Source organism: Clupea harengus, chromosome 21 (genome assembly GCF_900700415.2).
Source record: "Clupea harengus chromosome 21, Ch_v2.0.2, whole genome shotgun sequence".
NCBI lineage: Eukaryota > Metazoa > Chordata > Actinopteri > Clupeiformes > Clupeidae > Clupea > Clupea harengus.
The window spans coordinates 14,337,836-14,360,459 of NC_045172.1; the positions used below are offsets into that span (position 1 = coordinate 14,337,836).

The window sequence follows — 22,624 nt, forward strand, 5'->3', positions numbered from 1 at the left end:
TGTGTTTGGCTGGCTGTCTGCCTGACTGAATTTGTCTGCCTTTGTGGCCGCCCTGCCTCGCCCTGCCTCGCCCTGCCTCAACTTGCCTTCACCTCCATCATATTCACCGGTGTTCCAGACGGGGCTGTGCGTCGGCACCGAACTGGAGCAAAGCCACTCCACTCATGACTTCACCCACTAACGTAAAGTGCCGTCTCCTCTCTTGTGTGTCATTAGCTGTTGCTTTAATGCACCCCACACCTTCCCCCCCCCCCCCCCCCCCCCAGAACACCCGGTCATCTCTTTTATGTGTGTGTGTGTGTGTGTGTGTGTGTGTGTGTGTGTGTGTGTGTGTGTGGCACAGGTTACGTCTGACTGAGTGAGTTAATAAGAATATTTGGAGTTGGCTCACAGAGTGCTTTTTGAGTCAACGGACGCCTCACACCTGTCCCCCCTGATAGGGCTCAGGGGGGCTTAGAGGTGGCTCTGTGGACGAACTCCCATTAACCATGAAGGACGGAGAAAACCTGACTGTGTTCACCCAGACAGCGGAGGCAGGAACAGAGCGAGAGAGAGAGAGAGAGAGAGAGAGAGAGAGAGAGAGAGAGAGAGCAAAGCATATACATATGAGTTTGAAAGACTTTTGTTACTCTAGATCAGAATGCAGTTATTGGCTGGCACTGCTGACGTTGGCGTGATAAAGAAAGAGAAGAGTTCATGGACACAGCTGCAGTTTCTTGCCTTCTCTGAAATGATATTCTTCAAAAGTGTTTCTTAAGACAATGCTTTCCCAGGAGCATGCTCACCAGACAGACTGCCAAGATTAAGGCAAATCAAAGTACACGGAAGAGAGCTCTCATTGGGCAACTGTAACAGAAATGGCTTGACAGCTTCCTTTGCATAAGAGTGGTAGATCACATGTCTTAAAAGCCTTTGAAAATGATTTAAAAATAAAACCGTCATACACGTGGAAAAAAATCATGATTTGGGTGTTTCTTAGCCTACACTATCATCTTGATGAGTCATGAATTATAAATTAATTACCTTTTTCATTGTATCTGTAATTACAGTGTGCATCACTGTACAGCATCATTTATAATAATAGTGTCAGTACGCATATGGTAAATGCATTTGAAAGAGGCCATTGTAATTGTGTCAAATAAAAGGATGAAGGTCAAAATAAGAGGTTGTGGTGGGCCAGGCAGAGAGCTTGGAACTTTTATTTGTCACTGAACCCATACTGCCATGGGTTCATGAAACCCTGTAATTCATAACAACTGGGGCCATGATGCAACAGATCAACATTTCCTTTTCTTTTCACCCCACCCCCCTGTGGACATAATGCTCAATAACACTGTGCGCTTGCACTGGACTGTCCTGACTGAGTGACAAGCTCTGGTTGCAGTCCGTCATACACACACGCACACACACACACTCACCCAGCCACACACAAACACACACAATATATACATAACTGGTCCACACACTACATTATGCAGGCTTTCCCAGAGAGCATAATTGGCACATACACACTGAAACATTCACTTCTCCTACAGCCCCTCTTTCATTGTGTTCCTGTTACCTTGATGCAGTAGTTATAAAGACACTCACTCCATACGTTCTTTTTCTTGACTGCTGTCTGGAGTAGTTGCCAAGCAACGGGAAGCCTGTTAGCCTGCTGCATCTCCAATCAGTGGCTAGGGAGGCAGAAGAAGAATAACAAGAGTTAACCTTGAGGGACCACAGTGCAGAAAGTAGGGGGGCTACACCATTATGGCAGAAAGCCTTCATAAATCAATCTCTTTCCTCCGCTATGTTCTAAATGAATTCCCTTTCATTAAAATGTCAAAAACAATGGCCAGCTGACAAATGTATGCATTTCCAAACTGGGGGTTCCAGAAATGAGTAAGCAAGTAAATAAATAAATACACCAGTGTTATTAACGACAGCCATAATAATTTATGAAGTAATGAATCACTGGCTATTAAGAAGTGTGTGTGTTTGGGAGGGGGGGTGTTGCATTTTGTACCTGTGCCTTTTTTTGGAGCACAACCTTCGTAGTGACAATTGTCGAGTTCTCTCAGTGCTTAGATGCGAAGAATTCTTACTTTACTTTAGTGCATAAACAAACTTAATAAATACAACAAAAAAATGTACCTACCTATAATTTACTATCAAATGGTCCTATTGAACTTTGTGTACACTCTGAATGTTTGACAAATATTTCCATTACAGTCTGGATACGTGACATGACAGACTCAGAGAGATATGGATTGACATCTGGGATGCAATTATGCTTTGGGTGTTTTTTTTTTCTTCTTCTTCTCCGAGATGTTAAATCCAAAACATACTCCATTATTCATCAGCGCAGATAAGAGTTCTCTAAGCTTAACATTATTTCCTGAAAATCAATGCGCTTCACATTTCCCAAAGAAAAAAAAATGCAATAATTCAGAAAAGGAATTTGGGACAAATGTTTTAAAATGACCAAAGATCAGAGTTTGTAAAAATGAAGGCTCCTTTATCAGAAGCGTCTTACAGAGCCTTCTCTTAGGGCCCTAACACTGGAGACACACGCTACAGTGTTTATATACTGACCACTCATGAATCAATACTGAGCTTCGCTGCAATAATCAAATGTGTGTCATAAATGCCACTTGAGGCCAACCAGCCTGGACTTGGTGTTAAGAAGGAATGGAATTTAGAAGTGAATTTACGAAAAGAAAGGAAAATGGACAGAAAAACCAATAGGTGAGTAAGTGATCCACATAAGTCTTATACTTAACATGAACCAGTGTTGTGTCCTCTGAGGTCATATGCCACCTATATGTTGTCTGAAGTTAAGCAATTGGTTAAATGTCAACTTGCATTACATCAAACACAGTGTAGCCATAATGTGAGTGTCTACTGTATTCATATTTTAAATGGCCATGTCACATTCCATGCTATCACATTAGAAACAGTGTTATTGACTTCATAAGGTATCCTTTAGCCATCTTATACTCACAGAAGTCATTTATGAATGATTAGTTAAATATGAATTCGACAGCGCTCATGTGTGCATTCAGTACATTTCAAATAAAGTGCCACCTTTAAAATGTACGTTTATTTTTTAACAGAATGCAGGAATAACATTCACTGAAAGTTGTACAGTAAAATTGGCAGTATAGGATTTCGAAATGTTTGACCAGACAATATTAATCAGTTTGTTAATTAGTGTAAGCTTGCCCCTTAAAAACTATCTTTGTCAAACTAGCTTGCTAGCTAACGTATCTATCTAGCTAACAAGAGATGCTCCTCAATAGAGTAATCTATCGAATAGGATGACCTTGTGTGATTGACGTATCAATATCGAAATTGTGGTAAATATGGAAGGTACATATTACGGTTCTGGTTAATTCTGTTTGTAGCAAACTAACTTTATTGAATAAAAAGTGTTGTGCTTGACCGGGTTCGCTAGCTAATATTAACGATATGCTGTCCCTGCAGCAATGAGCAGAAAACGAACACGTGAAGTCACTCGACTCGAGCAGCGGGAGCGAGCAACAGCACACCGTTGACCTCCTCACCAAACCTAGAGTGTAAGTTTCACTAAAATAAGTAACATGTTGTGGTTTGTCATGAAATAACAGGTTAGCCTGACAAGGTTCTGTTGAAAAATAAAACCAAATTAACTAGATAAACTGTTCTTAGGTGTTAAGAAGGTAACCGTTCCCAGCTGTGCACCCTCCCTTTGTGCAGACCATGCACGATACGAGGGCACTGGGGTAAGTAGCAATATAAAAAAGACAAGAAAGCAACCTGTAACAAATTGTAAGGAAGAGAGTATTAATAATTTTTTTCAGTGGAAATAAGTGAGGGCAGCTTTGCTCTGCTTTCTTTAACCATACAAAACCATATGAGGCAAATGCTTTCACATTGGTTTCAGTAAGAACATAATGGGTTTCATAGTAATGAAGGTTTCTGTATAAAATGCAATGAGAGGGTGTGCTGTGGCTTTAAAAAGAAAACATTTCAGAAATGTTGTTGTTGCTTTGCTGGAATTTACCATCAAGTTCTGATTGGTGTCTTGAGTTACTATTTCAGGTATATGAACATGTACCTTTTTCTTCTTATGCCTCTTTCTGTTTAGTGAGGAACACCAAAGGAGTTATATTGAGATGTGGCCGCCCTGGAAGCTTTCAAGAATGGGAAGTCCATGAAAGCGGCATTTGATGCTGTTGGGGTGGATCGCAACACGGTGGCTGTTGTGGCTGTGCATTAACATTTCATGCCTCACATAATTAATAACTTGTCTACAGCACGTTTGTTGTTTGCTGTTTGCTGTTTTTTTTTCTCACACCCTATCAATGCTCTGCGCAATGTTCAGCAAGTGCTGAATTACAAATAAAAGGGTTTTCATCTGTATCCTGTTGTATTTACTGTCAGAGCACTCATTTGTTTTAACAAGTTCATAATGTCTTATCTTATAATAATCTTATATCTGTTCATAACAACACTACCCTTTTGTCACTTTACTTAAAGCTGACAAAGTCCACTTATAGAATCTTATATCTGTTCATAACAACACTACCCTTTTGTCACTTTACTTAAAGCTGACAAAGTCCACTTATAGAATCATATGGCAGTTTATAATATTCTATGTCTGTATAGCAGCCTAGTCACCATACTAATAACCATTAATGAATATGCATTATATATCACAAAGGTGGTTATGATGTGCCGTGAAGACCTACGTACATAGTTATAATGATTGCTACAATGACTTATAGCTACTTTTTAAAGGCATTATGAATGTTCTTATAGGGCCTCATGTATGCAGGCTTCATAGGATTCATGATGACACACAAACTTATGATCACATATTTATAATGCATCATTCTATCTTAGATTATAACCATTTATAATTAACTGACATAACGTATCAGAGCGGTGGTTATGAGTCATTGTGGAGATGCTATATATAGTTATAAAGAGTGCTACAATGACTTATAGCTACTTTTTAACGTCATCATTAATGTCCTTATAGGACCTTATAAAGGCAGGCTTCATAGAAGTGTTACCCGACAGATAGACTGACGATCACATATTTATAATGCATTATTCCGTCTTTAATTATAACCATTCATAATGAACTGATATAATGTATCATAAAGGTGGTGATGAGTCATCATTGAGACATTATACGTAGTTATAACGATTGCTACAATGACTTATAGCTACGTTATAAGTCATTATTAAGGCCCTTATAATGCCCTTATAGGGCCTTATAACGCTGGGCTTCATAGAAAGTGTTACCCAAACTTATGATCACATATTTATAATGCATCATTCTATCTTAGATTATAACCATTTATAATTAACTGACATAACATATCAGAGCGGTGGTTATGAGTCATTGTGGAGATGCTATATATAGTTATAAAGAGTGCTACAATGACTTATAGCTACTTTTTAACGTCATCATTAATGTCCTTATAGGACCATAAAGGCAGGCTTCATAGAAGTGTTACCCGACAGATAGACTGACGATCACATATTTATAATGCATTATTCCGTCTTTAATTATAACCATTCATAATGAACTGATATAATGTATCATAAAGGTGGTTATGAGTCATCATGAAGACATTATACGTAGTTATAACGATTGCTACAATGACTTATAGCTACGTTATAAGTCATTATTAAGGCCCTTATAATGCCCTTATAGGGCCTTATAACGCTGGGCTTCATAGAAAGTGTTACCCCTTTTTCACAGGTACAACACTGTCAAAAATGTGTTAACTAGAGATGCCATAATAACTGAGGGAATGCATTCTCACCATTTCCTTGTGTTTAGCCCACAGATGACATATTTCAATGCAATAACTATAGCTGCTGTCATCTATGTTGGCACCTTTTGCTAACGTCTTGCTGTATGTGCTGGGGAAAGCCATTGCAGGCCAAAACACATCGCATGCATGGACATCTGCCAACGAATGCTCAGAAGTCACTTTGTGTATTACTGCCTGACTCCCTGGTTATCTAATTTGTTATAAAGGGCTTATGTAGGTGTTGTGTAGGTATAACGCTGTGCTAGAGGAAAGTGTTAACATTTCCTTTTTTCAAGGTGTCTGAACATGTACTTCAGTGTCTCATGAAATGTCCAAGAGAAAAAGTCTATCAATAAAATTAAGAATAGTTATTTATAATAAAGATATTTTCTTATGGATTACAGATGACACACAAATGTTAAAAACAGTGTCAGCTCATGTCTGCTGGATCTAAAAACACATACTGTCAAGCCATTTCTTCAGTGCTATTCTAAAGATATAGAGATTAATTTCATAGGATGTTTTTGGCTAGCCTCACAACCATCGTATGCTCATTGACTGGTCGCTCAGCATGACAAAATCTGAATGATGTGAGACGCCAAACACAAAGACAGAAAAAGGCATTGTGGGCATATCTGCCTCCTGTATGATTTTGTGAATGTCAAAATAAATCAAATCAGATATTTGTCAGTGGTCGGATTTAAAGGATAATGGAGGGGTGTGTGTGTGTGTGTGTGTGTGTGTGTGTGTGTCTACTACTGGCATCTTTAGCATCCACTACAGTATCTGCCAAATCCTGTCATTTCAGGCGAGTTAAAGCTTTGCACCCACTCACCATTGCCTCACTTTGTATTTGGAATATTTGGTTGACACATCCACTAAATGAAATGGATTCTCCATAGTGTTGTTTAAGGCTGAACATGGCTAAGAATAGTGAGACAAAAAAAAAACATCAAAAAAGGCAGCAGATAAAATTTGTGACCTTCATCTACCCCTCCCAAAAAAGAGAGAAGAGAGAGAGAAAGAGAGAGAGAGAGAGAGAGAGAGAGAGAGAGAGACAGAGAGAGAGAGAGAGAGATAGAGAACAGAAAAAAAGTCTCCAGCTAGCTCAATGTGACCTACACACACAGTTGCCTATCCTTGGGCAAAGTGGATTACAAGCGGCATGCAATGTGTCACTGTTTTGGTACTGCAAAACATGTGAGCACAGTGCCACATTGAGTTTAAGCTGCGCTCTGAATGAAAGCGGACAAGATAGCAAGACGAGATTCACTTTTCTTCATTTTTTGGAGGGATCCAATTACCCACGTTTAACAACATAAATTCACGCAGATAAAAATTAATATATTTAATTAGACTATGATGAATTAGGTCACCAGAGTGAGCTGATTTGAATAAGCTAATCTAATTAACATGTAGCTAATAATAACATCCCCCATTCAACAAATAAAATTCACTGGTTGCATCAACACATACCAAATCATATCGCTTTCAAGAACAGGTTTGGTCATTCTTATGAAGTACATGGAGAGCTTGTGTTTAAGCATATGTGTTAAAGGAAAGTGCTAAATGTTTTCCCTGTCCGATTCTGAGAACTACACCACACAGGTGGCACTTCTAAAATGGAGCCAGATTCATTAAAACTGCTACTCTCCTCCAGTGAAGATCTCAGCTCTGCTGCCACATTAATACACTCGTGTCTAGCATTATTTTGTTTTTCTTTTTTTTCTAAAATAAATGTAAATCCCTGATCATTGAAGGGTATGTTTGATTACTGATAGTCTCACAGTCTAGTCTGCAGATGTGAGATTCACAGATGCAGACATATGGGCAGATGGAAAAAAAACCTCTGTGATAAAAGACTCAGTAATTAACTGTAAACTCTGATGTCTGCAGCTGAGAAGGGGTCGATCGAGATAGCAAGGATCTGAACATTGTCATTTGCCTAACTGTTTTAATTAGTGGATATTTGTGACGCAGCCCCAATTTTCATCATGAAGAATTGTATCTGGTAAACAGCTGATAATATCATTAAACCCGGAATGAAAGCTTTTAATTGTCTTTGTTTATGCAGCCTTACGTGATTTCCTGTCCCCTATTCTGAAATGCGGAGAGACTCCAATGGATTGCCCCCCCCCCCCCCCGCCACCCACCATTTTTCAAATATTCCAAAAATCATTTTAATTGTGTAGCTTAGAAATCTGGAGATGCTTCAGACATCAGAGCAGAGATGAGAACACTGAGGCCATACCAATTACCCAAGATCAAACAGCCTAGTGCAAGTGCATCTAGTGGAGAATCAGGTCATTGGGAGAGAAAAAAAGAAGATAATTTTAGAAAAAAGGAAACACCTGTTCATATCTGTGTGATGCTTCCTTTCCAGAGTGATTTCGTCAAGCAAGTTGCATTGCTGGTTCCTCGTTTCCTGAATAATACAGAGGCAGGCTGTGTTTCAAGTGAGGAAAGAGACAAATGAGTCAGCTAGCTATAGGTAGCTCAGGGACTTTTTGCTCGGAGGAGTTAGCTCTAAGAACCTGGCAGCAGTGTTTTTTAAATTTATTTTTTATTTCTGAAGGGATCTGAGGCGCCATCCTGTCAGACATGAAGATCCCCTGAGAGGCCACCTGGGATTCCTTACGAGCAACTCCTCAGGGCCTAGTCCAGCAACCCAATCCCTGGGCTAACAGTATGAGGAGCCCTCATGCTGAAGAGCAGAATTCAACACGCACTGGTATGCTGCCATAACAGAAATGTAATAAAAGTTTGCAGGTTAAAATGTATAAGAAAATGTAAGTTGAGCTGACGTGTTGTGAATCCTTTCAGAACTTCCCTTAAATAAGTGAACTTCAGTTGTGTTTTAAATCTGGGTGGATTTGTGAGCTAAAATATGATGCTACCTTTTAATCAAGCTAGCACTAGCCAGGGGATTTAAATACAAGCATCCGCCATCACTCCACTTCTGACGCTGACGCATCGAACCAGTTACAGGCATCATAGTTTTTGACAGACATCTTTAAAGTCCAATCTCTTATTTTGTCCTTTTGAGTTTCTCTTAGCATCTGATTTGTTTTCTAAATCTGGATGTGAGGGAGGAATATCTCTGTAATGCTGGCCAGGTAGTTCAACTAAGATACTAACTTACAGCATACTTTGGGGCCATGGGTCCAAACTAAGACACGCTTTACAAAAAAAAAAAAACATCTCAAAGATCTACATGCTTCAACGATGAGTGCTGACAAACATTGAGGCTATATTACACTGGTGTGAATTCACACAGTGGGAGTTATCTCTGTACAATTGTTTGAATATGAGAGGCCCATCGTACTGCGTGTGCGTGTTGTTAACATTCGGCTACATGGGCTGAGTATAATGAGGTAGATGTCACAGCATGTAAACAAATTATGTGATCATAAAAAACATATAGATTTCACCCAAACTGCTCATCCACAGTACAAGGAATTGTCCACTAAAATTATTTTACATTTTACACCCTCTCTCTCTCTCCATTAGCATAACCTCATACACTACAAAACTACATATACAGTAAATAGACTATTGCCATATGATCCTGTTTATCTTCACTCGTTGCCAGTTATCTAAGCAATAGTCATCATTGGACATTTATATATTTATATAATTTGGACGGAATTCCATTATTTTCCATTGCCCATTTACAGTATATGTCAGCCATATTTTCTCCACCTTCTGCCTCTACCCTTAGTCATAAGATTCTTATGAAATACTCCATAATGCAAAAAAACTAAAACAAAGATCACCTCTTTTGGCTAGTTTAGGACACAATCTTAGCTTGAGTGGTTGTAGCTGTAAACCATGTTACATGAGAAAAAAGACTGAACATGCTTCTCCAATCACATCGACTGACTAGTTTCGATCTCAGGGAACAATAAAAGGCCAAGAACTTGACATCAGCTCTTGTACCACTCACGTTAACACCCACATGCCTTCAATCGAAAACTGGACATACTAACGGGCCTCAGACTAATTTCTGTGAGTGGGGTGGTTCTGCTAAGCTCCACTGTCATATTAAAGCTGTTCAGTGGCCTCTGATGGGTCACATAAAATGATAAAACTTAAAAAATAAGACTTGACTAACTGAGAATAGACCACTTGAGAAGAGCAAATGCAGTAGCTACGGAATGTGGGAAAAACAAAGTTGAGAAACAAGTTAGAGCCATCTACAGCTGGAGTGTGTACTATGCCGGACACAGGCTTCCCTCTCCAAGGGCTGCCGTCATGTACTAGAGTGTAGCTTGATTAGATGGGATTGAACGTTGTGGAGGCGAACGCTCCAACAAACCAATTAAACATGATGTGTTTTCTGTTGGTGAAACAATGCTGTGAATCCCCCGATACCCAATTAGAGAAGAGCTTCCCAAGCCCTCGAACTTTAAGGGGGGGGGGGGGCACAAAGCTAAACTTGAAAGAACCGCAACTGTTGGACCTCATGAATTCGTATTTATTTATGACCTTACGTCTACATAACCAGATGTAACTGAGAATTTAACGGTATTTAAGTTTACATAAAATACTCACTGCAAAGGACTTTCAGCCAAGGCAAATCTGAAGTACATCTTTTAGAAAATACAGATGTGAATGAAACTTTACTTTGTTTTCTCAGTTGGTAACCCGTGAATTCATCCATGCATGTGAATTGTGGCTGAGAGCTATTTTTTGAGGATATTTCAAGGTGATGGGTCGCCACTGGTTCATTTTTCACAGCTTTCCCAGCAGTTTCTCTGTGGTCTCTATATCACACCAAACTCTCTCTAGACCACCTGCTCTGCCCTGAGGTAAGGCAACGGCTTTCAAGGACTTCTTCAATTCACCGAACCCTTTTGTTCAGAAAAACATTCAGCTTCAGAACAAAGATACCTGGACTCTAATGTGTTGAGTGAAACTCTGTCTTCACCACACTGTATTACTGATGCCCCCGCATGCTGGGGAAATGGCATGAAGTATCAAATTTTATTTGCTAGGTCTCTTGGTCTGCAGTGTAACACCTCTATTAGGTCCAGTGGAATAAACTGAGTGAGGCCTATGCATGTGCACATAAACACATAAACAATTGACATATTTTGAAAGATAAATTATCTATATCATCATGTTAGCAACCTCTGAATTTACAGTAAATCTGAAATAGGCTTTGGGAAGCCAATTGAAATGATACTTTAATGTGCACGGGCATCTGTATAGTCCTCTTATCACATCTCTTGTTTGTTGATAAGTATCTGTATTACAGTAAGGCTTTCCAATCAGATACTAATGATACACTGAAAGGACTATAAGTGAGTGGGCCTAATCATCACGAGCGATTCAGTGGCCTAATCTTTTCACAGAAAGATCACGGGGGTTACCCTTGGAGGATATTGAGGAAGTTGAAACAGAATATTCACGTCCGGCAAAGGAGCAGAACGCAGCTCACGACATGCTGACTCCAGCTTTTGATCTGCTCCCTGACAGACGTCTTTGATACATACTCCCCATATACCCTATACCATGCTATTAATCTCCCACACCCATCGCTGTGTGTGGATCCCATTAGCATGTGTTTCATTTGCCGGATCGGTCTGATCCATCTGTCGCATTGTCACGGTGATAACTGGCGCTACATCAAAACGGCTTCCGTGATTGAAGGCAGTGGAAGTCACTCTCTTTCTTTCATTCTTTCTCTCTCAGAAAAACACACACACAGCGACACACACACACACATACGCACACACACACATACGCACACACACCTTCGATCAGAAGGCTACTGAGCGGCAAGCGTGCAGCAGCTCCTGCTGAAGTCACACTGCTCTACGGCAGCTGTCACCCGAAGAAACAAAAGGCAGTAAAACACTGCATGCTGCTCAGCGGTGATCACAAGCGGACTGTCCTCCCGTCACTGTGATCCCTCAAGCCCCTACACACACCTCACCCCTCCTCTACACACCACACCACGCCACCACCCATCTTCGTCTTTACCGAGGCCAGAAGGTGCTGATTCACCACTTTCGCTGGCGACCTGCGCATCTAAGCACTTTCTCTCCATACCCCAGCCCCTCCACCCAGTCAATCCATCAAATTTCATTAAGCAGCTCATCCTCGACTCTGCGGGGCCTCTGTATCCAGAGTGTGCAGCCCATAAAGGTAAAAAATCAACCAGGATGTCTGATTAACATATTTATATCTGACCGTTACAGTATTCATTGGCGAAAAGCTAGGCTACATCAACATCAGCTTCTGGGACCTGAGGTACTGGCCTCAGGCAAAATGAGGAACATAATAACAAGAGACACCAACGAAAACAAAACAAATCATCAGGAAACAAGAGCTGAAATTAAAGCATTATGTGCGTGCCATTTTAAGCCAGCGGACTGCAGTTCAGGCTTATGAGATGGGTGTCGGGAGAGAAACTGGGTAATAGGGATAGATGAGACTTTCAAAAGAAGCCATGAGTAGGCAATATTTGTGAGAAAGCACCTCTTGGTGTATCTCTGGGTCATGTAAAGAATGAGCATTGCTGTTCAGCTCCAGCTTTCAACTTTAACCCGTTTGAACTTTCTTTTTTTTTGTTGGTTTTCGTATAAGTGCCATACCGATTCTTATTTAATTCATGTATCAGCTACTTTTTTTTGCGGTGACTATTTGTTACACTCTCTTTGTATCACACAAATCTTTTGATTTCACAAAGGTTTTGGACATGTCATTCCATAATACTGTTTCCAGTAGGCTATTACATTAATTAGAAGAAAACAAACTTATAAACGACTGAACCTTCTCATAATTTTAAACACAAACACTGCTCATATAACATTGTTGTCGTGAGTTAGATGTTTTGCAATTTGGTTTTGTTGTGTATGTAATGATAAATAATTGAGCTGTTCTCATTTAATTGAGCAAGCCTGTGATGTACTTGTAATGAGCTTGGCCAAAGTTTTGCTACTAAGCATTTATCACAAACTTTAGCAATATTAATTATTGGCACACTTCAAATTACGTTTACTTATATAGTGTGTATGAGTGAAAGAGTAGAACGTCTTCGCACAATATATCTGCTCAGTAATTTTGGTTATACACAGGAAAAGATCTTAACTTCCTTGTGTAATCGTCTCACTGTCACATGCAAGTACTCAAGCAAACAACCTAATTTAACCAATATAACAACTGCCCAACCATACATCCTGAGCAGCCAGATACAATTACAATGTACCACTGGCTGGTAACAGGCCCAACACACGACACATGTTGTACCCAGGATCTATAAAGGCCCTCCTTCACAGTACAACATGCGCTGTCTGTAGCCCACATCTGTTGAACACAACAACATGACTGCCAAACCATAGAACCTGAGCAGCAGGATACAACAGCAGCACAACTGCCTTCATGAGCATTTCACTGTTGTTGTGAATGATTTAGCTACAAAGCCTCTAACACTTATCTCCACTGGTCTTGTGTGGGCATGCCAACCCCATTCCCTCGCTTCCACTACCAGTTCTGCATACTTTAGATTCGTCCTTTCAAATGTGTCCTCAATCGCATCTTCAAAGGGAATTGCTAGCTCAATAAAGTAAACAATGCACTCACACTCAGAATACAACACCATGTCTGGTCTCATAGCAGTCACGACAATGCACTGTGGAACTTCAAGTTGTCTTCCGACATCAGCCAGCTATCTCCAATCCCACGCTTTGCCCCATTTGCCAGTACTGTTTGCACGTGCCTGGTGTCCACTTTCAGGGCCCCTCTCACACGAAAGAAATTCTACTGTCCCTGTCATTAACTGGCAAAGAGTTAACCTCAACACGTTTAAAACCTGATTATGTCTCCACCTGTAGCGACCGTGGGTCAGGCTAGCTTTACACCCAGACAAAATATGTTTTAATGAGCCAACACGCAAACACAACAAACAAACAAATATACGTCTCAACACCATGCCAGTACATCCATTACCCTTGCTTTGCTTGAGAAGCCGCTGGTCCTTGTCTAGTTTCCTCTTGCTTGCGTACAAAGCTAGTTACCATCTGTCTCCTCTCTGACAATGTAGCCTTACCTCATGCTTTCCAACTGTCACCTAGCCCAAACCCTGCTCTTCCACTCTGTACCTACCCAATGATATCCCTATATCATGTAATATGTAATGTGCATGTTGAACTGCTTCTCATGGATTCCACTTCTTCCCTGTTTTTACTGTTGGAGCAGTGTTCTTGACTACTGGATCCTTGGACTGTAACAAAATCATCACCAGGATGGTCATTGGTAACTCCAAAATTCCTTTTCCATACAAAGCTACTGTCACGGAACGAACAGACTTCAAGTTTTGGATACTTGGAACAGAGTTTATTGCACACGGAGACAGCCAGGAACACACAGGACAGACAACAGGTTGCAGACACAGAGATGCTGATACAAACACAGAGAGGCTGCGGGAGAATCCTCAACAACACAGTCTCAACCCTCGGAGGGGCGCAGGCGCGTAGCACTGCTGGGCACTGGTGGCACTCGCGATCTAATCGCCGAACTAAATAAAGCAGAGGCAACCTCTTAATGAACAAACTATAACAGAACACGCCGTTGCGGCAAACACCGTTGCGGCAAAGAGTCACACTCGGCAAGACACTTAACTAAACTATAACTAAGGTTGTACTCAAAACAGGAACTAAGGAGAGGAACTAAACTGAAACTAACAAAGATGGAAGAAAACGTAATCCTTCGAAAAGCCAGGTCGCGGGAGATCCAGTGGGAGTGCTTCCGTTTGAAGTGCGATACCAGACACCGCGTGAAGGGAGAGTGAGGTATATGTAGGGGCTGTGACTAGGGTTGGGTACCGAGAACCGGTACCAATATGGAACCGGTTCCAATACAACCGGTACCTACCCGGACCGAAATGCAACGCAGATTTCGGTGCTTCATTTCGGTGCCCTCAGCCAATTGAACAGGGTCGCTAGGCGGATTCTGTGGGGCACATGTAAAACTGCCCCAGCTCCCAATGTAAACTTTGTCCTGTGTCGCTCACGCTCATTGGTGTTTTCATAGCAACAGTCTTATCTGATAAATGCCGAAATGAAGCACCGAAATCTGCGTTGCATTTCGGTCCGGGTAGGTACCGGTTGACCGGTTCTGATATGACAGTGAAGAGCAGGCAAGCACAAACAAAACTAGCCATCAACCTTTTAACAGAGAAAATACCGAAAGGTAAACGGTCAAAAGTGTGGCTGTATTTCGCACAAAAAGATTCAAACATCGCGACGTGCAGCAAATGCAACAAAATAATTGCATGAAAAGAGGGGAGAGAAGGCAAGAGTCAACGGCAGATCAGCAACCGAAGACTGAAAAATATACGGAGATGACAGCTAAACTACCAACGGTAGTCTCTTAAAGGGGCAGTACACATTTTCTAGTACTCAGTGTGTTCAAGTAACAAGAGTAACTATAAACAAGATAGAAAAGATAGGTATAAACAAATCATAAAATGGTGAAATTTCATGAAATAAATGCAAACAAAATAATACATTTTTGACTCCAAAGGCCAATATGCTCATATTTTTGCAAAAGAAGTTTAAAGCTGTTTTTTGTATTTATTTATATTTATTTAAGTATACTATAAACTGTTGTTTACAGTTAATATAATGTTCATAGTTTGAAGTTAAAAAGTTGGAAGCTGTAGTTGGAAGCCACGTGTTTTGTATGTATTTATATTTATAATATACTTTAAACAGTTCATATATTGTTCAATTTGAAGAAAAAAAATTGCTGAAGTATTGAAGCTGTAGTGTGTGTACAGAGTGTGTGTGTGTGTTTTGTATTTATTTGTATTTATTTAAGTATAGTCTAAACTTTTGTTAACAGTTCATATATTATTTAAGTTTTAAGTTAAAAAGTGTTTTGTATTTATTTATATTTATAATCTACTTTAAACAGTTCATATATTTGGCAATAAAAAAAGCCTTTCTTATATGTCGTCAATCGTAATTTTTTTTTATTAATTTTTTTATTTTTTATAAAAGTATCGGTTCCGGCACCGTTTAGGCACCGGTATCGTTTTAAAAGTATCGGTTATGTACCGGTATCGGATAAAAACCAAACGATACCCATCCCTAGCTGTGACAGGTGTGGGTGATTAGGAACCAGGTGAGTGTAAACGCGGTGCAGGTGAGTGAGGACACAGGTGTAAGTGATCAGTACTCCGGTGAGAGTGAGCGAGTGGAAACCAACGGGGGCGTGGCTGGTGCAGGTCCGGGCTCTGACATGACATTACCCCCCCTTCCAGGGACCGCTCCTGCGGGCCTAGGACCCCGAGGTCGTCGCCGTGGTCTACCTCTTGCTCGAGGTGCTGGGCCGTGCGGATGTTCCTGATGGTAGGCGGCGAGGAAGGCGGGGTCCATGATATCGTCCCGAGGCACCCATGCTCTTTCCTCTGGACCATAGCCCTCCCAGTCTATGAGGTATTCCAGGCGACCCCGACGATGTCGGGAGTCCAGGATCTCCTGGATGGCATAGACCGGACCCTCTTCAAGCAGGAGCGGCAGCGGGGGCACGTCGACGGCAGGCTGTGAGGAAGAGGGGAGAGAGGTGATCGGCGGGTGATAGGGTTTAAGAAGTGACACGTGAAACACCGGATGGATACGATAGTGAGGGAAGCTCTAGCTTGAAGGACACATTATTGACCTGGGATATGATAACAAAGAAGCGAGGACTTAACTTGCGGGAGGGCAGTCTCATCCGGATGTCTCGAGTGGAGAGCCACACCTTCTGTCCGACGGTGTAGTCGGGGTTAGGTCTTCTCCGAACAACCGCATGATGCTGGTGGCGCCGGACTGCCCTCTGGAGGTGATGGTAAGCCTCGCTCCAGACCCTCTCACTCTGCTGAAACCAGTAATTCACCGCGGGAACCGTGGACGGTTCCCCCGACCATGGAAACAGGGGAGGTTGGTACCCAAGTACGCACTGAAAGGGGGTGAGCCCTGTTGTGGCCTGACGAAGGGAGTTCTGGGCGTACTCCGCCCAGGCGAGGAACTGGCTCCAGCTGTGCTGGTGGTCGTGGCAGAAGGTTCGCAGGAACCGGCTTATCTCCTGGACCTTCCTCTCCGTCTGCCCATTCGTCTGGGGATGGTATCCCGAGCACAGACTGACGGTCACACCTAGGCACGAGAGGAAGGATCTCCAAAATCGAGATATGAATGGTGGTCCCCGATCCGATACCACGTCCTCTGGGATTCCGAAGTGGCGGAAGACGTGCTCGAATAGCGCCGTCGCGGCTTCAGCTGCTGTGGGAAGACGCAGCATCGGGATTAGCTTGCAGGACTTGGAGAAACGATCCACAGCGATGAAAATGCACGTATACCTGTCGGATGCGGGGAGGTCCGTAATGAAGTCAATGCCTAGGTGTGACCAAGGCCTCTGGGGAATGGGCAGCGGTTGCAGCTTCCCAGCCGGCAGCTGGCGAGGCGTCTTTGCCATGGAGCAGGCAGCGCACCCCGCCACGAACCTACGAACCATCTCTGCCATGCCACGCCACCAGAAGCGCTCCTGGAGGAGCGAGAGGGTCGCATTGGCCCCCGGGTGACCTGTGCCCAGTGAGGTGTGCGTAGATTCGATGACCTGCTCCCGCAAGGAAGAGGGGATGTAGGTCTTCCCGGCAGGGGTGCCCGGCGGAGCTGGGTCCTCCACTTGGGCTAGACGGATCTCCTCATCTAGAGCCCACAGGATCGGGGCGACGATCACTGGTGTGGGCAGAATCCTCTCGGGCTCCTCCGTGCTTGCCTCCACCTCGTGGAGTCGGGAAAGGGCGTCAGCCTGGACGTTCTTGGATCCCGGCCGATAGGAGAGGGAAAAGTCGAACCTGGTGAAGAACAGCGCCCACCGGGCCTGTCGGGGGTTCAGTCTTCGGGCCTCCCGGATGTACTCCAGATTCTTGTGGTCCGTAAGCACCGTGAAGGGGTGCCGAGCCCCCTCAAGCCAGTGCCGCCACTCCTCAAGAGCGAGCTTGACCGCGAGGAGTTCCCGGTTGCCCACGTCATAGTTGAGCTCCGCCGGGCTGAATTTCCGGGAGAAGAAGGCACATGGAGGAGCCGTGATGGAGATCCGGAACGCTGGGAAAGCACCCGCTCCCGTCTTGGAGGCATCCACCTCGACGAGGAACGGGACCTCCGAGTCCGGTAGGGTGAGGATGGGGGCGGTTCCGAAGGCGCTCTTCAGCAGGGCGAATGCCGCGGCGGCCTCGGGGTTCCAGGGTAAAGACTTCGCCTTGCCCTGTAGAAGGGTGGTGAGTGGAGCTGTGATCTGGCTGTAACCCCGGATGAAGCGGCGATAGAAGTTCGCAAACCCGAGGAAACGTTGTAGTTCCTTCACCGTCTTGGGTTGGGGCCAGGTAGTGATGGCACTCACCTTCCCCTCATCCATGCTGATGCCGGCAGGGCTAATGTAGTAGCCCAAGAACTTCATCCTGTCTTGATGGAACTCACACTTCTCCCCCTTGGCATAGAGGTGGTGCTCACGAAGCTTCTTGAGGACCTGAGACACGTGCTGGGTGTGCTCCGTCTCGTTCCGGGAGTAGATCAGGATGTCGTCGATGTAGACGATCACGAACCGATTCAGGTACTCCCGAAAAACGTCGTCCATGAATCCTTGAAATACGGAGGGAGCGTTGGCCAAACCGAATGGCATCACGCAGTACTCGTAATGGCCACTAGGGGTGATGAAGGCCGTCTTCCATTCGTCCCCCTCGCGTATTCGAATGAGGTTATACGCACTGCGGAGGTCCAGCTTCGTGAACACCTGAGCCCCCTGTAGTTGTTCTAGGGCGGACGGGACGAGGGGAAGTGGGTACCGGTTCTTGATGGTGATTAAGTTGAGGGCCCGATAATCAATGCAGGGCCGAAGTCCTCCGTCCTTCTTCTTGATGAAAAAGAAGCTGGAGGCCGCTGGCGACGTTGAGGGTCGGATGTATCCCTGCTGCAGCGCCTCCTCCACGTAGTCTTCCATGGCCTTCCTCTCCGGTAGAGCGAGAGGGTATACCCTTCCTCGCGGCACAGGCACACCGGGCAACAGGTCAATACTGCAGTCCTCCGGTCTGTGTGGGGGAAGGCATGAAGCTCGCTGTGGGCAAAACACATCAGCATATTGCTTGTATTGTGAGGGAACGTGGTGACTAACCTGCTGAGTGGGGCTCTCGACAGTGGTGGCATGCAGTGCCAAGCGTGCTGGGGTAGGAGTGCGCAGATGAGGACGGCGTGAAGTTGGAGTGGGTGGTGAAACGACAGGTAGGCAGCGGCCAGAGCACTCCGGCCCCCACCTCGTCACCTCTCCGGTCTCCCAAGACAGCGAAGGCGAATGTAGAAGTAGCCACGGCCGCCCGAGGATGAGGTCGGCGGTGGACTCCTCCAGGATGAGAAATTTAAGCTCCTCCTTTGGAGAAGACCTATCTCAAGCTGAACTGGAGAGGTGACCTGCCGTACCTGCCGTCTCGTGAGCGGGTGACCTGTGATGGAGTGGAGAGAGAAGGGGGTAGGACTCGGGATTCTGCGGAGACCTAGCCGCTGGCACATGGACCCCGAAATAAAGTTGCCAGCGGACCCTGTGTCAATCAGGGCTTGGGCTATGAGGGAACCAGAAGAGGTAGTCAGTGTTACAGGGGTACACAAAGGATTACACACCAACATTTCAGCCGGAGCCGAACTCACCCCGGATCGTGTGGGACGAGTGGGACAATCCACCACCACATGACCCTTACCTCCGCAATACAGGCATAAACCCTGAGTGCGGCGGCGGATTCGTTCCTCCGGGGACAGCTTGAGAGAGTCGATGTTCATGGGCTCCGCCGGCGCCTCCTCACTGTCTCGGGGACGCTGGGAGGCACCTCGCCAGCTGTCACTGGTACGCTGAGAGGTGCGAGCAGGTGTAGAGAAGGCTGGCTGATCGTGTAGACACTGCTCCCGTCGATTCGCCACTCTGATGGCGAGGAGGATGAACCGTTCGAGGCTCACCGTGTCGTTGTACCCCGCCAGCTGAAGCCTCAGTGCGGGTTCAATTCCCTGTCGAAAAACGGTGATCAACGCCGGCTCGTTCCAGCCACTGTCGGTGGCCAACGTGCGAAAGCGCTGGGTGTACTCGTGGAAAGACATCGTCGACCCCTGGCGAAGACGGAGCAGTCGCACCTGGACCGAGGTGTCCCCATCGGGCAGATCGAATACCTCCCGGAAGTGATGAATGAACGTGTCGTGAGATCCCATAGCTGGACCATCCTGCCGCCATACTGCTTCGGCCCATCGGAGCGCTCGGCCTTGGAGAAGAGAGATGATGAAGGCAACCTTTGCCCTCTCCGTCGGGTAGCACTGAGCCTCCATCTCCAAGATGAGGGTGCACTGAAACAGGAAGCCTCGGCAGGCAGATGTGGCACTGGAGAATGGTGGTGGTCTCACCGCCGCTCCCGCCCGAGGGCAGGCTGCGGTCGCAGAGCTGGCTGAATCCATCCGTCTCTTTTGGTCTGGTATTCTGTCACGGAACGAACAGACTTCGAGATTGGGATACTTGGAACAGAGTTTATTGCAAACAGAGACAGCCAGGAACACACAGGACAAACAACAGGTTGCAGACACAGAGATGCTGATACGAACACGGAGAGGCTGAGGGGTGAATCCTCGACAACACAGTCACAACCCTCGGAGGGGCGCAGGCGCGTAGCACTGCTGGGAACTGGCGGAACTCGCGATCTAATCGCAGAACTGAACTAAGCAGAGGCAACCTCTGAGCGAACAAACTATAACAGAAAAGCCGTTGCGGCAAACAAAACACGAGTCACACTCGGCAAGACACTTAACTAAACTATAACTAAGGTTGTACTCAAAACAGGAACTAAGGAGAGGAACTAAACTGAAACTAACAAAGATGGAAGAGAACGTAATCCTTCGAAAAGCCAGGTCGCGGGAAATCCAGTGGGAGTGCTTCCGTTTGAAGTGCGATACCAGACACCGCGTGAAGGGAGAGTGAGGTATATGTAGGGGCTGTGACAAGTGTGGATGATTAGGAACCAGGTGAGTGTAAACGCGGTGCAGGTGAGTGAGGACACAGGTGTAAGTGATCAGTACTCCGGTGAGAGTGAGCGAGTGGAAACCAACGGGGGCGTGGCTGGTGCAGGTCCGGGCTCTGACGTGACAGCTACAGCACGTAGACAACGTGGCACCCCAAGCCATTTCCTAGTGGCTTTATTCATGACGCTCTCAAATTTCTCCACCTCTGAAATAGTTCACTTCATATACAGTAAAAGGCCACCTTACAGGTGGCAAAAGCACAAACTGCAAGCACCACGATTTTCGTTTACCAGGCAAGAAGGTCTTATCAATTGTACTGATAGCCTTGACAATGAAATCTCTAATCTCCATCTGGAATTGTACAACCTGCCTAAACTCTTCAGAGGTTTTTCTACAATAGAAGGAATCACCTCACCATCAATTTAAAACCTCTCTCCTACCAGTTTCCTCTTACTGATAGAAACACATCGACATTTGCTAGGCTTCACTGTCAACCTTGCTCATTTCATTCCCACGGTCATTCAACTTGGCTGAAGCAGCCGACGGGTACATGGATCAGTTGTTGTCAGAGTCGCCATTTCATCTATACTGTATGAGATTGGATGGGAGGTAACCGGCTGCAGCCTTTCACCATCAACATACTATTGAGATGCCCTCATAATGACCTCCATTGCAATGGTGAAAGCTAGGGATGCACGATATTGAATTTTAGCCGATATCCGATATGCCGATATTTACAAGCTCATTTTGGCCGATTGCCGATGCCGATACCGATATATACACCTCTGCTTTTTAATTATTGAAAAGTCTCTCCTGTACTAGAATTAATCTGTTATTATGATAGGGTATTGCTGTAGATACGGGACATTAAAAACTTGATTTGTATCATTTTAGAAATAGACATTCACTCATGAAACTATTTAAATAATTTCAAATATGGCAGATTTATTTATATTTTCACGTCACAATTTTCATACTTGAACAGTACCAACTTGAACAACTACACTCTGGAAATGCAACTTGGCTAACTTGGCAAGCTAACGTTGGTTAACTGACTTACAGTTTAATAACATCCCTTCTAGGATTTCTAGACTAATCTATGTAAGGTTATTGCCAAGTTAGCTATATAAATTCCATATATGCAAAAGTAAGCCATGTACAGATAGCGTGGGCTCGTGACATAACGTTTCACATCCTGTCAAATGAGATCATCAACTTCGCTGGTGTCACGTAGCATGCAAGCTAACTAGCTAGTGTTGTAGCTAACTAGCAACTTATTAACTTCTATTAGCGCGCAACAGGAAATGTTGCAAAGCCTTGCACGCGAGTGGTCTGCATCTATGCATGCAACCTACATTACGGCCAAGCTGTCGTCTCCTCTTCCATCTCCTGAAAAGTTTCCTGACAAATAGCAACATCCTCTGATACTGTGAAGTACTGCCACACAGCCGACGTGTTGAATTACTTTGTTGGCGCTCATAGTAACCAAAACATTTGCTTTGCGTGCGCATAATTTGAACGTCACTTTATCGGCCAGGTACATCGGCAGAAATGTTCATATCTGCAGATGCCGATAATTAAGTTTTTAAGCTTTTATCTGCAGATACCGATGTCGTGCCGATATTATCGTGCATCCCTAGTGAAAGCCAATCGTGAAATGGTACATCCAGCTATGATGTCATGATCTCCAAATGTAACAGAAAATTATGGACATGATAATATAGTATACTAAGTGGAAATACTGTGACATTATTATTATTAACAATAATAATGGCGACAATAATAATAATAATAACA

At 44.2% G+C, this 22,624-nt stretch overlaps 1 long non-coding RNA gene across 1 annotated transcript; it reads left to right on the forward strand.

Moving 5' to 3' along the window:
* Nucleotides 1-3,144: 3,144 nt before the first annotated feature.
* LOC116218236 lies at nucleotides 3,145-4,629 on the forward strand. The gene is made up of 3 exons (XR_004162765.2): nucleotides 3,145-3,560; nucleotides 3,673-3,746; nucleotides 4,112-4,629. It is a non-coding gene; the product is annotated as an uncharacterized LOC116218236 (long non-coding RNA).
* Nucleotides 4,630-22,624: the final 17,995 nt, after the last annotated feature.